Raw genomic sequence first — 15,529 nt, forward strand, 5'->3', positions numbered from 1 at the left:
GTTATTTAAAAGTGATTTTTTAACAAAATAATAGGTGTTAAACACAAAAAGGAAAAACTTTTGCAAATAAGATAAACTAAATTTGAAAAAATATTTTATTTGTTTTTTGAAAAGAAAAAAAATCAAACTTAACAAATTGGAAACAAAAATCGTCTACTATGACAACTGTCGGCCATTGTCGCAATACATTTCATTTCGTTTTCCTTTTACTTTGAATTTACTTTTATTTTCGTTTTACTTTGAATTTACTTTTTCATTTTAATTTGTAATTTTAGTTTCAATTTCACTTTTTTTTTCATTTACCTGTAATTTTTTTTATTTCACATAATTTTGACTTTTTATCGGACCGGGTGATAACTCAAGGCCACTCGTTTATACCCTCCTGGGGCGACCATTTTCGTCTTATGACGCGCTTTGAAGGACCAATTTAGTGATTTGAAGTCATCTAGCAGAGAACCTTGGAAATGTACTATTCACTGAAAATATTTATGATTTTACATTTTTTTTTTGCTTTTGCTTGGACATGCGTAATGAAGGAAGCACCTTTCTCTTAGTGTGACAGCTTTACAGAGTGAAGTCGGCGCAAGGAGCATGCGTTTCTTTGGGCTGTTCAGTTGTCAGCAGAGGACGTTGTTTCTAGCGAGTTTGCAACCCCAGTAAAATTCCTGGTGTCTTCATGTCTTCAAGTCTCAATGCGTTTGCGTTATTCACACTTATTACACTTATTCACAATTATTGTATTGTACCTCATCATATAGCTGTGATATCGCAGCGGTGCTAGCGCGGGTCAAGGGTCGTCGCCACAGCACTGGTTCTGTTGCGATGATCCTTGACCCGAGCTCGATCGATAGACGCCACAACACCAGGGCGATATCGCAGTACCAGTCATACTGCTCGAGTGCTCTACATTTATTTATGTCGTGAGTGTTCGCGGCTGTAGCAAGGCTCGATCGATGAATTGGAGACGGCCTAGCCTGGCGAACACCACAACACAAAGCTAGCTCTGCAGTGGTAGAAGCGCAGCTACTTGTGAAACGGAAGTATACGTCTATGCGGGTCAACAAAAGGTCAAACCAGCGGCTGCTTGTAACGTTGACCATCGACAGTAAGAGGGGAAGACCCCTCTACTGTCTATGCGTTGACCTTGTAATGGCCCGCAAAAGACCAACTTTCCCCCTTCACATGTAAATGTGCTTCTTGAGCTACCGCAATGCATTCGTACATAGGTTAGAAATTCTTTTTTTTTCTCTGGTAACTGAAGTTTCTCAGGTACCACGTGCACAATCTAAGAAGATTGGTAGCCCAGGGAAAACAACTGTTAGCCGATTGTGTGAGAGCGTCTATTGAAAGTTTGGAATCATCCACGTATTTACAGCACGGCCTTACATAAAAACTCGATAAATAAACAAATATACATGAAAAAAGACATGGCACGGTGTGGGGGACTGTACACTTGGGCGAAACTGCTAGACAAGCGATATTGCTGATTAAAGTACGCCGATAGTGACATTGAAATTTTGACCATGCTAGTACGCCACCAACTGATGATACGAAGTTCTCCAAAAGTTACTTTCAATGGGAATATATACCAAACTTTTTAAAATTATTTTTATCTCCAATTTAACAGATAAAATATGACAAATCAGATCATAATATGCAAGAATGATCAGAGAAAACATCGTCGATGACATTGAGGCCGGTCTTTTCTTTACCGCCATGTTCATGCAAATGTGAGTGAAATGTTTGACCGCATGTCTGGTATAGAGTCCACCGCTATCACAGTTGGAATATAAAAAGCTTTTCTAAGTTGACTTTAGACTAGCTTTTATGAAAAAAACAAGTCATTTTCGGACAGGAATAAATATTCAGTACTATGGTAACAATCCTAGGGCTGAATCGCATCACCTGGCCGCCATTTGCGCAATCGGCAACTATGTTCAGCATAGGTACGTACAGCAGTTTGTTACGTGAAACGTTTTCCTTACATTCGTCATCTTTGATACACGGTAATGTCAGAAAATTGGAGTTTTGTTACTTTTTACCAAAATGTACCACATACACATTTATCTTTATGGCATGCTTCAAAGGAAAAGCTAAGTTACGATAGCGTATGTAATCTCAACTAACTGTAGACAAATTGGGCTACCAACCGCAAAAGGTCTGCTCAAAGCTAGTAGTCTGCCGACGCGTGGCTTATACGGATTTGGAGCCTTGGGACACATATACCACATATATATATATATATATATATATAATATATATATATATATATATATATATATATATATATATATATATATATATATATATATATATATATATATACCGTATATATACCGTATATATTTTATTTGATGAATGAAATGTGAGATAGGTGATATTAGAACAATCGGAACTAAATTGGGAAAATTGAATGAGAGTAATTATTAGGAAAGTGTAACGAAATCGAAATTTTTACAGCAGAAAAGTAGCAAAATGATAGAAAAGTGTAAAAATTGAAATTTTGTTTAAATCGAATAAATCAACGAAAATGCAACGATTATTGCATACTTCTTTCATGGCATTCATTTTTATGAAAAAAAGTTTATTTTTGTGTAGATGTTATATTAAGAAACAAGACAAAATATATAACATTCTCTAATTGACGAAACTTTTGAAATGTCCCTGACTTTTTCGTGAATTTAGTGCGTCAGAGACACTCAATTGAGTCAGGGCACATTTTAAATGACCGTGACTGACTTAACTGTAAATCGATCGAAAAGTTTCGTTTGGTCGAGGCACAGTGACAAACTGAGATTAGTACAAGTATTTCAGAAGTTCCAACAATTTGGTCAGCTAACACCAATTCCTGTCCCCACTGTTCTTCATCTAAGTCGGAAATCGTTAAAGTGATTGGAATAATTCAAAGTGAAAATTTATATTTTGTTAACTTATTGGTAAGTTAGTGCTGCAATCACAAGGCGTATGTGTTTTGTATACGGCGATTTTGACATCACCAGTTTGTGACTATACCAATCGAAAAATGGTGCAAAAGGTCAAATTTATATTTTTGAGGGTAATTTTGCTATTTTTGGACATAAATCTTCTTCTCTTTTACTGACATCTTCAATATTTGGTAAACATGTCCCCGGCTAAGAATGACCTTAGTCAAATATAGTCAAATTTGTGCTAGTTGTGATGAAATATTCAAATTTTTATATTTCATGGCAATTTTTGTCATTTTGGGTCAAAAAATCTTTAAAAAATCTTCTTCAAAAATGCTAATTGAACAGCTTTGATATTACTCACATAGATCTCTACTGATAGCCTTTTTCAGATTGTTTAAATTATGCAGAAATTTGCAACTTTGTATTTTCAAGACATTAAAGACATTTCTGACATTTTAAAGATATTAGGAATGACCAGAATGTGATATATTAAAAGTTATAATGAAATCTGCATTTTTTTATTTTAAGGGTGATTTTTACCATTTTTTGTAAAAAAAATGTATAAAAATTAATAGCAGGTTACACCAGAATTTGAAGGTCTTTACGAATGTTTTTAATTTCTGAGAAGTAAATTTTTGAAATGTCACCGATTTATTTCAGAGTTTATTTAAAGATATTACAAACAAACAGACCTTTTTGTTTATAAAGGACTTTATTGGAAAAGGAAATAAGTTTTACCCTACCAAGGACCTACTTTCCCCACTTTCTGCATGTTGTGCCTTACTGTGACACTTTGACATCTTGACATGTTGTGTTTACTTTAGTGTGGACAACTATGTACCATGTGCACTAGAGAAACCTTGACTAACGTTTTTTTTCTTCAAAATTTACAATTGTCTATACAAGAGGAAATGTCTTTAAGAAACAACCTTACAAAAATGGAGTATGCATTTCATACATATACGTGTTTTCAACACAATAAGTAAGCCAAGTTTGAGTTTTCTCAGATGATTTTTTGTAAGTTTTAAACAAGTATGAACATAAAACGTAATCCACAATATTTAAGTAAAACCTGTTTTATCATTACTGTGTTCATAATTTTAAAACGATTTACAGTGTTTATGGGGATTTTTATTGCTCATGTTTTGATAGGAGGGTGTTAACACCGTTGGTATTTTCCTATGACAAACGTTACATACAAAGCGGCAATGTTTATTTGCCCATTTTACTGTAAATTATTATATATTACTCTAGAAATGCTTTGTTTATTTTTAGAATAAAATAATTTTACTTATATCAGTGGTCTGTAATGTTATTTTAAGGCTTGAACACCCTGTGAACGCCCAAAATTAAAGGTGTTCAACAATCGCGCATCATGTGTTCTAGCTTTTAACACACTTATCGTTGAACGGCGTTCAAAAAGTGTTACAGCCCTTTGAACGCGTAAATGCGTTCAAATTTTTGAACACATTTCATGTGCAACGTGTGTTCAGATATGGAACACCATGGTGTTCAATATAATGTCTGATGAACACGTAGCGTTCAAAATCTGCACACTTGTGTTCAAAAATCGAACGCTGATTGAACACGCAGTGTTAACTTTCTAAACGTCTAGACGCGTTCAAAAAGTGTTACAAAAAGGCGTTTAATTTGCGTTCTATCCTTGAACACTTAACTTTACAGTGTAACTAGATATATATTGAGGGAAAATCAAAGATTATGTCACCGCGCATTGTACTCTAAATTGGACCAACATTTTTCATCTCCCATGATTCTATTTTCTGATTCAAGCATCACAGCGTTTCTGATGCCTTCGATAAAACCCAGATTATATTTCTCAGCATTTCTTCGGAAATCTCAGTATGTTCAATTTTCTTTTATTCAATTCATCACCAAAGATCCGGCTATCGTCCAATCACCGAGGATATGGTAATCACTGCCTATATTATTAAATGATTAACGTGTAATGATAAGAAGTCACTTGGCAAAATGCTTGATATACAACAATATATATACACATATACTGACTCTGTACCTGTGTCAAATACATTACGTATACGCGTACGTATACTAATAAAATGCAAAACTACAGTGTACACTTAGTGTGCAAAGATCTGCATTACGAATACTCATGATCTACAAAGATATACGGTACGCATAACAACGTATTGGAATGTTCTTACTAAGATATACGTTGCGTATACAATTAATATTGTGTTCCATATACGTCAGTATACGTAAATTTGCTGAGCGCACATCAAGTATTTTGTCCAGTGAGTAAAGTGCCTTGCTCGATTGAACAGCACCGTGCCTTTGGAAATCACTCGTTCCGACATTGAGTCCGTTACGCCGGCGGTTCGATTCGTGACAAACTGCTACGACGCTTTGATGCAAAAATTCGTGGTAACGTAGTCTAGCAATTTTACAACGGCATCGCAGAAGATCAGGCCAACATGCTCTAAAATACCACAAAATTGTAAGGTATTCGTTACATTCATTAAGAGCAAGCGAAAAGCTACTTCATCGTTGAGTGACAAATTTTTAGAATAGAACAACTCTGTTTTGTTTGAGTTTGCAGTTTTTTTCAGTGTCACAGTCATCGACCACATGTACGAATAAAAGTAAAAATAATGATTAAATCGAATACTAGAACCATTTCAATGAATGATTGAGCTAAATGTTAATGCTAACTATCCGTGATAATAAAACTGGAGAAAATTCACTTTCTGCAGTTTTCATAAATTGTACAATCACAATTGTCGTGTACAGCCAGTCATTTTTGCATAATTGTACGGAAAAAACAAGAGAGAAAGTAAGCTGGCAAGAAAGAATAAAATATTCATGAGCACTAAATGTATTCAAAAAAAATAAATTTATGACTCGAAATGATTCGTCGTCACAGCTTTAGAGACTGAGGCAATTGCAAGAACCAAACGGACTGAAATATTGACTTGAAGCAACACCAAACCTTCCCTTGAATAGTTGGCCTTATTCTAAATCTTAACGTACCCAGCGTGTGGATTTTTGTGTGATTTTGTACAAGCGTACTCAAGGTCACGACAATGACTGTACTGAAAGACTTCCCTGTCATTAAGAGCTAGCTAAATCGTGGGATAGCGAATAGTGCAACGTTGCGAACGAAAATCAGAACAAATTTAATGACCATCAAAGCATCTTAAACACGAGCTTCGTACAAGAATTCTGCGCCGTTCTACGTTCAGAAAATGTAACTTTTTGTAGACTAATGGTCACATGTGTCAACTTTCAAACCGACATTCCGCCTTTTTACCTGTTACTTGGAATGCATATAACACTAAACTAGGGGGTCAAACTTGCATTGTTGAGTTAACTACTAACCTGAAATGTAATCTTGAAGTTATGGCAACCATGACATTACCTGTACAATATAAAGTGACTCCTAAAATTTCAAAGTCTTTGGTGAAAATTATAAAACAAAAGTCGTTTCTAGAGTCACAGATTTGTTCATGTATTTATTTATATATACCACAATGCCAAATCATGCTGAACTGACATTTAGCGTTAAAAATACCAATGACCCGATTTTATAATATAACGAGAGCTTTTCTTAAAATGAAATTGCAGTTTTGAAACATATTAACCAACACAGTCTCCAAACATGTTCTAAAAATTGAACTTCAGACACAACTACTATTTTACCACCGGCCACTTTTCAATGTGCTTGCACGTAGAGATTATATGTCAATACTTGATGTGTTATGCAGTTGTTATCTTTATAAATACTGTGTAAATGTGTACAAATATAATTACTGGGTCATCAGAAAAGATAGCATGCAGTTTTGAGTTTTGAGTTTTGTATGTATCAGAGTGTCACAGACTGGATTTATCCTTGCCAGGGAGTGGAACAGTGACAGACGTTCAATGGGGTGGCTTTCTGTAATAGTTGATGTGCGATCTATAATTCTAGAAAAGCTGTATTAAAATCACACCACGAGATTATGACATGTCAAGATTGATGATCAATATATAGGAGGTTCCAATATAATTCAACGGGGTTTTTAAGGGAAAAGGTTTATATTTATTTATTTATAATGAAAGGCTATAGGCAAGCACTGATTAATGATTTCTTTTCCTAGCGCGTTTTATTTTGCGTGCCAACATAGAAACCTCTGTCAAAAGATTTGAGACTCGGAAAAAACAAAATTGAAATAGCATATGGTCATAAAGGATGCTCGCATTATTTAAATATTTTATTTTGTTGAGTATATTATACAGAACAAGTTGCACAAAAGGCAATACCGCATTTGCAATATTGACGTTCCATTATCGTCAAAACCAATTTAAAAGTGATGTACACTGATGTTTTACCTGACTTCAAAAATGTATTGCGGATTCCGTGTAATTTTAATGTTCGATTGTGTTCACAAATCACAGTGGTTTATTTAAAAATACCGCTAAACACCAGGTTTATATCTCCAGAAAGCTTTGTTTCACATTGACACCTCCTTTAGGCATTGTCCATTACCCACTATGCATTTGGCCTTTTGCTTCTTTGTCTATTCCACTAGTACATCTGATGAAGGAGACTCTTGTCTCCGAAAGCTAATGTCATACTATAAAAGTTGATCTACAGTGTGCTACCCTCAACAATATTCACAAGATTTAGTCAAGATCAACACGGCTGTATTGAAACTTTAACTATGAAAGCTGTAAGAAAATTTAAATAGAACACCATTTTGACATTTGTTCCTTTGATTTCCATGTGAAATATGGTTGGCTTGATGCCATCGATTTATATTACTCAACAATATGAACAGATTGAAATACAAAGGAATAAAGTTTTGTAAATTTTAAAGGTCACTAGAAAATAAGGGAACACTTATCCACTCAAGTTCTCTGCAAAGACTAATTAATGATTAAACATGTTGATATAGGGCGCACGCCGGTTACTTAAGTTATATCTATATCAATTATAAATAAATTAAATAATGTTGATGCTTGCTTAGTAGTGAACATTAACATTCTTAACGATGAAAATATAACAATCGTTTTAGAACAAAGGAACCAAAGAAAATTTGGGGGTTTTTTTATTGAAAAAAGATTGTTAGTGAATATTTGCTATCAAAAGATTGCTCAATATCTATCGGTGAAACCATATAAATCATGTTCTTTATCATTGGATATTCTAAGTATTGAAAATAAGAAAATCATATTTTAGATCAATATGCGGTGTCAACATCAAAATTAAGAGACATATGTCAACTCTGCCCTTAGCCCAGGCCAAGAAAATTACATTTCACAGTTATTAAATAAACATGACCATCTGCAAGAAATCAGTTCCAAATTGCCATGATGGCAAGACCATGTTTTATCCAAATAATTGGTTATTGACAGGTAGGACGACCGTAATTTAGTGGCCATCTCCATTTCTTGCCCTTTTCCCCATTCCCCCGTTAACTCTCGAGATGCAACATTTCTGTACGAAGAAGGTCACTACAAACAATCACTAATCACTGACAGATATGTTCCAAAGATTATGGACCATTCCAACTTGGTAACTGTGAAAACAAAAAAAGGATGATGATGATGATGATGCTGATGATGAGGATGATGCTGCTGATGATAATGATGATGATGATTACAAATTTAGTGGCAGAGAAAATATAAAGTGATCTGATAAAAGTGCGACGCCCTGACGCCATTAAAGTTTATTTACAGGCAAAGGCGAGAGGAAAGCCACACATTAAGGGGCGAGGCTTGCCGACTAGACCTTAGGGCCAAGTTCCTATCTGTCAAATTTCCAAGTCGTCGGTAATGTCGATTTGAGAGGAATGTTTAAGAAAAAACATTTTTCAGAATTGTCTATGACCTCTGACCTACCCTATACATCTGCAGCTAAACTATTGCCATATCGTATTCTGGCCTGTATAAGAGTCCTAGACAGCTTTTGTATTTTTAACCAGCATGGGAATGATATGAGTGACTGTTCTAAGCCGAGAAAGGGAAAGCGCCTACACACATCATTCATATCTTCGTTGTTTGCGTTGGTGTATTTTGTAAGTGTATTTTATGTTTCGCTGTTTTGTGTATAGAACTGATCAGTCACGGCGAGACACAGCTGCAGTCTGATTGTTAGTGCAGTCTATACTCCAGAGTGGAGAGACTTCGCATAACATTACGATCCTTCAATGCTATATTACGAAAGCCTGCCATACTTTCTCCATTACTCGTCTAAATTCATCTTCAGTGGATACATTGTGTTGAATAATTGATAAATTGTATGTTGTTCCTCTTGAAGTTTGTCCTTTCACTCGGAAAGCTAGGATGTCCAATTCTGTTCTACTGTATGTGTTCAAGGCAGTGTTCGTATTGTATTTACAAGATTGAAATATACACTGCATCAAAGGAAGTCAATAATACAGACAAATTGACACTAACTGTTTCCTTTATTATAAAATATGTACAGGAAATTCACACGAGTCTTCATAAATACAAGCTCGCCGAATACAAACAATGAATTGTTGACTGTATACATCTGTATATACACTATCAGCTAAAACACAGTCAATAATCCATGCCATATATACTGTAACTACGATACAGAATAAGCTAGAGTCATTTACAATAAAGGGAAAACAACTCCACAAATCGTTCCTATCTTGGTTGTTTTTATTTGGTGGTAAAACTGTGTATTTTATATTTCGCTGTTTTGTGTATGGAACTGATTAGCCACAGCGAGACACAGTTGTAATCTGCGTGTCAGTGCAGTGTGTACTCAAGTGTGGGGAGACTAAGTATAACACCACTTTTGCTAAAAGTGTGATAAGTTCGATCTATGAAAATTAACTCATTTGCATATGTTATGATCTCGTTTAATTATGCTCCATATCAAAACTCACATATAATTTCAAAATAGCTTGGAATTACAACATGCTTGGATGATGAGGAAAACGTTTCTTGCAATCTTGCAATGACGCCGACTGCATTCATTACAAACGTTCTCCTTCGGTAAATTTTGCAACGTTCACTGTGCCACAGTCAATCATCATGTCTTATAATTAGTTGAATTTCATGCGATTATTCAGTTTAAATTTGCTTGACCAATGTAAATATCAGTCACAACACTGACGTTTAAACATATCAGACAACAAATTAACGAAAAGCAAAGAACAACGCGACTCTCACCCATGCAAGGTTTATCTTTACGTAGTCGCCTCCACTTGTGTATGTCGACTTGAACGATTTTGGTTACATTTAACATTCGCCTTTGCTCCTTTTGCCCAGCAGAAGGCACCTCCATTTTACCTAAATTGATGGATGAATGAATGAAAGAATGACTTAACGAACAAATGAAGGGATGAGCAAGATAGTGAATGACTGAATGAAGGGATGGATGCATAAAGGAACGAAAGAATAAATGGATAACTGATAAAACAGCCCGAAAAGTATTTTCCAATTTCCGAAAAGTAGCTTTTCTTCTTCTTTTTCCTTGATAAGTATTTATATTTTTCAAAACAGTATTCTTTTTAATTTTTATAGTTAATTCCTTAGATTCGTGCACCATTTCTATCAGCTTCTGTCAGAATTCAAAATTGATGGGAAAATAATTGGGGTATAAGTTCAGAAATGTTAATTTCATATATTTCCAAAAAAATGAAGCAGATTAAAAAAAATATATAAAAATTTGGCTTGTGCTTGGAAAAAGTTTGAAAAAATACCAACATTCTAACTGGGACTAAAATAACTGCAACTGTACTGATGAAGGGGGTGTGAGGTGTCAGTTGCAGGACATGTCTTGAAACTGATACACCCACCGCAGTATCAAGACATGTCTTGCAACTGAGGTGGGTGTGTCAGTTGCAAGACATGTCTTGCAACTGAGGTGGGTGTGTCAGTTGCAGGACATGTCTTGCAACTGAGGTGGGTGTGTCAGTTGCAGGACATGTCTTGCAACTGAGGTGGGTGTGTCAGTTGCAGGACATGTCTTGCAACTGAGGTGGGTATGTCAGTTGCAGGCCACGTCTTGCAACTGAGGTGAGTGTGTCAGTTGCAGGCTATGTCTTGTACCTGAGGTGGGTGTGTCAGTTGCAATCCATGTCTTGTAACTGAGGTGGGTGTGTCAGTTGCAGGCCATGTCTTGTAACTGAGGTTTCAATCACAAAACCAGCTGAAGATATATAAGTTTAAACAGGACTTTTATTCACTGTTGAAATGATTGTATTGTTAACAAGATAACTAATTACAACCAAACTTTGTCATGTCAAATCACATCTTGAAACATAAAAAGAACACCTACTTAGGGCCTTTCAAGGAAATGTAAATATAATCTTTTTCAGTTCATAATGTTGCTGAGAGTTCAAAAGAGCTGAGTTTTTTGAGAAAATATAGCTTAATGACCTCTAGAGACATGCCTGAAAATAGCCTAAATTCAGAAATTTCAACATTTTGGCCTTTTTTATGTTTTTTTTTTAGATTGGAGTTTTCTTGCAAACCAAACAACACACACTACTGATCTTTTTCCAATGCATTTTAAAGGGTTATTTTAAATAAATGCACAGCAGTTTTTCTCCTGTTGAGTGTGGTTGGTATGCAACCAGTTGTTACTTTTTGATAACTGTGTTACACAAACATCAATATTTTACAGATGGATATTATCATAATGGGGTCATCCAAACTACAAATATGCCATAAACAGTCTGGATTATACTCATACTTTGGTAATTTTAATTTAAAATCAAGGAAAGAACCTGAGATAAAAATTTAAATTTGAAAAAAAAGCTGAGTATTTTTCAAGGTATCAAATTTCAGTGATTATACACCTATGCATTTTTCTAATGACAGTTAATATGTACCACAGCTACACTGAGAGTTTGAAGTCTGTATCATGGTAACTTGCTTAAAAAATGCATGTTTTTTATTAAAAATAGCCTTTCTTGCCACCTGAAATAGATTAACCGAGAATATTGATGTTGGTATGTAGACTACTGATAAGGTTGACAATAATGTTCTCTGCTATCATTATTGTTTTATATTGTTTATATATGTATGTACATAGCTTTTTTCATGATGACCATTGCAATGTAGCCTGTCTTGGAGTTTTCTGGAAATGCTCTGTCAACCTTTTTTATTTGAAATTTCTCATTGAAAAGTACAAATGTTATTCATTGACACGTTGCATGAGTGCAATATGTTCTTGCACAGCCAATACTTGTAATACAGTTAAGATTTATTATTATATTATTATTATTATTATTATTTTATTATAAAGCCTTCAAAAGAAGAGAAATACAAAAACTAATACAATGACAATTTAAAAATCAGGTATTAAATGAAAACACTCGGTACAAGACAAAAAAAAATCCCAAGTTTAAAATGGTCTTAATAACATATTAAGAAGATGACGACTGTGTAAATCTTTTGCAAGTAACAACTGGCGAATGCTGTCAGTCAGCCCATCTGGCCTTGAACATGTTTTCATATTTTTAAGGATCGACTGAGAATATGCTTGTCAAAAATATACCGCAAAAGTGAAATACCATTTCTGACACAAATTCTATTAACACGTGATACTAAATCAGTGTGACCATGCAGTCTACCACATAAATGCATATTCAAAAGATGCAGGTAAAAACAACGTGCACGAGATTTATTACTGAAGATGGATTTTATCAAATCAAGAGAACTGATTTCAAGAGACGTATCAATTTTCATAACATTAATTGCCTTCAGGAAAGAAGTACTTCTACAATATTTATGAATGCCAAACCAAGCTTTTAATAATTTTGACTGGATTTTTCGGCCTCATTAATTGATGATTTAGACATGTGTACACAGTTAATACCATACAATAAAACTGGTCTTTTGGCAACATTCCATACATAAGCTAGTACATTACAGTCAATATGGCCATTACTGAATCCAGCGCCTTGAAGTCCATAAAAAGCTTTCCTACATGCATTTATTCTATTTCTGATGTGATCATTAGGATTAGACGATAAAAGTGTAACACCTAAATAGTTCACACTTTCACATTCATCCAGTCTTACACCACTCAGTGACCAATATGGATGCGGTGTAAGTGTACACTTACCGAAAATTACACAGCTTGTCTTTTTAGGATTGAAACATAGGCCATGATTTGTAATATATTTGTTTGCAATCTCGATCATATTTTGAAGACCAGTAACATAAAGGCTAGCTAACAATAAGTCGTCAGCATAGCAAAAAACATTAAAAGACAAATTATTAATCCTGATACCTCCAATACATGACGATAATTCATCCACTAAATCTTGATAAAACAAATTGACGGGTACCTACAGACAAAATAACTGGTTCACTCAAACTAGAACCCCACTTAATTTGTACGCTTAGATGCCTATACCAATACACTAAAATCTTCCAGCAATGATTAGGAAGTACATCCATTGCTTTATAAAACAAAACATCATGAGGTACAGCATCAAAGGCTCCCTCTGCATCTAGAGAGCAAGTATAAACTGTCGATCCTCGTTTGTTACAGTATGAAATTACATCATTTGCTAAGGCTGCAGCAGTGGCAGTTCCTCTACCAGTAACAAAACCAAACTGTAAATCACTAAATTCATGTTGACCGGAAACATCGAGAATATAAAGTTCAATAATTTTCGAAAATGTACAGGATAAGGTCAAAGGTCTATAATGTTTTGGTACTGCAGGATCAAGTGTCGATTTCTTTAACAAAGGGATAAGTAAACCTTTAGTAAATGACAAAGGAACAATACCAAATTTAAAACAGACAGAATACATTACACTCATATGATAAATAACCTTAGAGTTAATGGAATATTTCAAATGTTCAGACATTATACCGTCTGCTCCGGGTGCACAGCCAGATCTCAGCTTCTTTATGTACGTAACGAGCATAGATTCAGACATAACAAAGTCAGAAAAGGTAACATCCATTAGGCTGGTGCATTTATCTCGAACCTTAAGTTTGGCAGTCGACATAGCCTCACTAGTACAACTAGTCATACTAAATTTACTGGTGAAGTGATCGTAGAACTTCGTAATATTAATACTGGCATCGTTATTTTGAGATGTATCATTTTTGTCATACGAATGCAATTCCAAAATTTCCTTAAACTACGACAAGTATACAGTGAGTTAAGCAAACGAGAAAAGCCATTAATCTTGCTATTCATTGCTCGATTACATGAATTCCTGTATGTCTTTTTCGCTGTTGTAGCATAAATAAATTTGTCCACTACGAGGTCTGCCACAGGATTTCCATATGCTAAACCATAAACCAAATCATAATAAGTATTAAACACAAGGTATTAAACATGACTTTTTTTCAAAGAAAAAAACTTTAATGTTCCTAATTCATGTAAATTTTCCAATGGTAAACATCATTGAGTTTTCATTCACCTCGCTTGAACCAACACTTGCTGTACCAAATCTTGCACCTCAGTTGCAAGACATGTCCTGCAACTGACACACCCACCTCAGGTACAAGACATGGCCTGCAACTGACACACCCACCTCAGTTGCAAGACATGTCCTGCAACTGACACACCCACCTCAGTTGCAAGACATGTCCTGCAACTGACACACCCACCTCAGTTGCAAGACATGTCCTGCAACTGACACACCCACCTCAGTTGTAAGACATGTCCTGCAACTGACACACCCACCTCAGTTGCAAGACATGTCCTGCAACTGACACACCCACCTCAGTTGCAAGACATGTCCTGCAACTGACACACCCACCTCAGTTGCAAGACATGTCCTGCAACTGACATACCCACCTCAGTTGTAAGACATGTCCTGCAACTGACACACACCCACCTCAGTTGCAAGACATGTCCTGCAACTGACACACCCACCTCAGTTGCAAGACATGTCCTGCAACTGACATCCATCTCAGTTGCAAGACATGTCCTGCAACTACTTCATCAAAATTCCAAAATGTTTAACAATTTATTAATTTCTAAAGCAATTTGTCAATTTCTTTCTAGACTTGGGATTGAACTGGTTGAATGCTATTATTTCTTTAAATATTACTGCATTACATGGCAAAAAGACATAGAAAGGAAAATACTTTGAAAAAATGAAGGTTTGACAATGCAACTATGGCAGTTTCATTTTTTCAGTTGTAAATTCTTGATCATTTATCGCATTCTGAAATATTCCGTAGAATTATAACCTGGATTAGAGAGACAGAAAAATAATCTGAATTTCAAAGTGAAAGGTACTGCTGTGTAAATGAGTAAGATAAAATCTCGATTATTTCCATGGTACAAATTTACTACATTTTGCAACCAGAAAATGATGTAAGTCATTTTTCTTGTGGTACAAATAGAAGGAAGTGATTTGCAAATGCCTCATGCTGTTATTTTCTCAGAAATTTATGAATTTAAAGAGAAATTTAGTACCCTTTTATAATTTTTCTGTAAAAATATCATGAAATCTAACTTTTTCGGAAATTTGAAAATGTTTTTCGTCGTGTTATAAATAAATGAACACTGTAGGGTAAAGCCAAGTACAATGGCTGTTCGTTAGGTTAAAGAGATGGACAAAGCGTGATCATTATTGTCCACGATGCGAGAGACGGGTTATTTATCCGGAAGTCATCGATAAAT

Source organism: Ptychodera flava, chromosome 17 (genome assembly GCF_041260155.1).
Source record: "Ptychodera flava strain L36383 chromosome 17, AS_Pfla_20210202, whole genome shotgun sequence".
NCBI classification, from domain to species: Eukaryota; Metazoa; Hemichordata; class Enteropneusta; family Ptychoderidae; genus Ptychodera; species Ptychodera flava.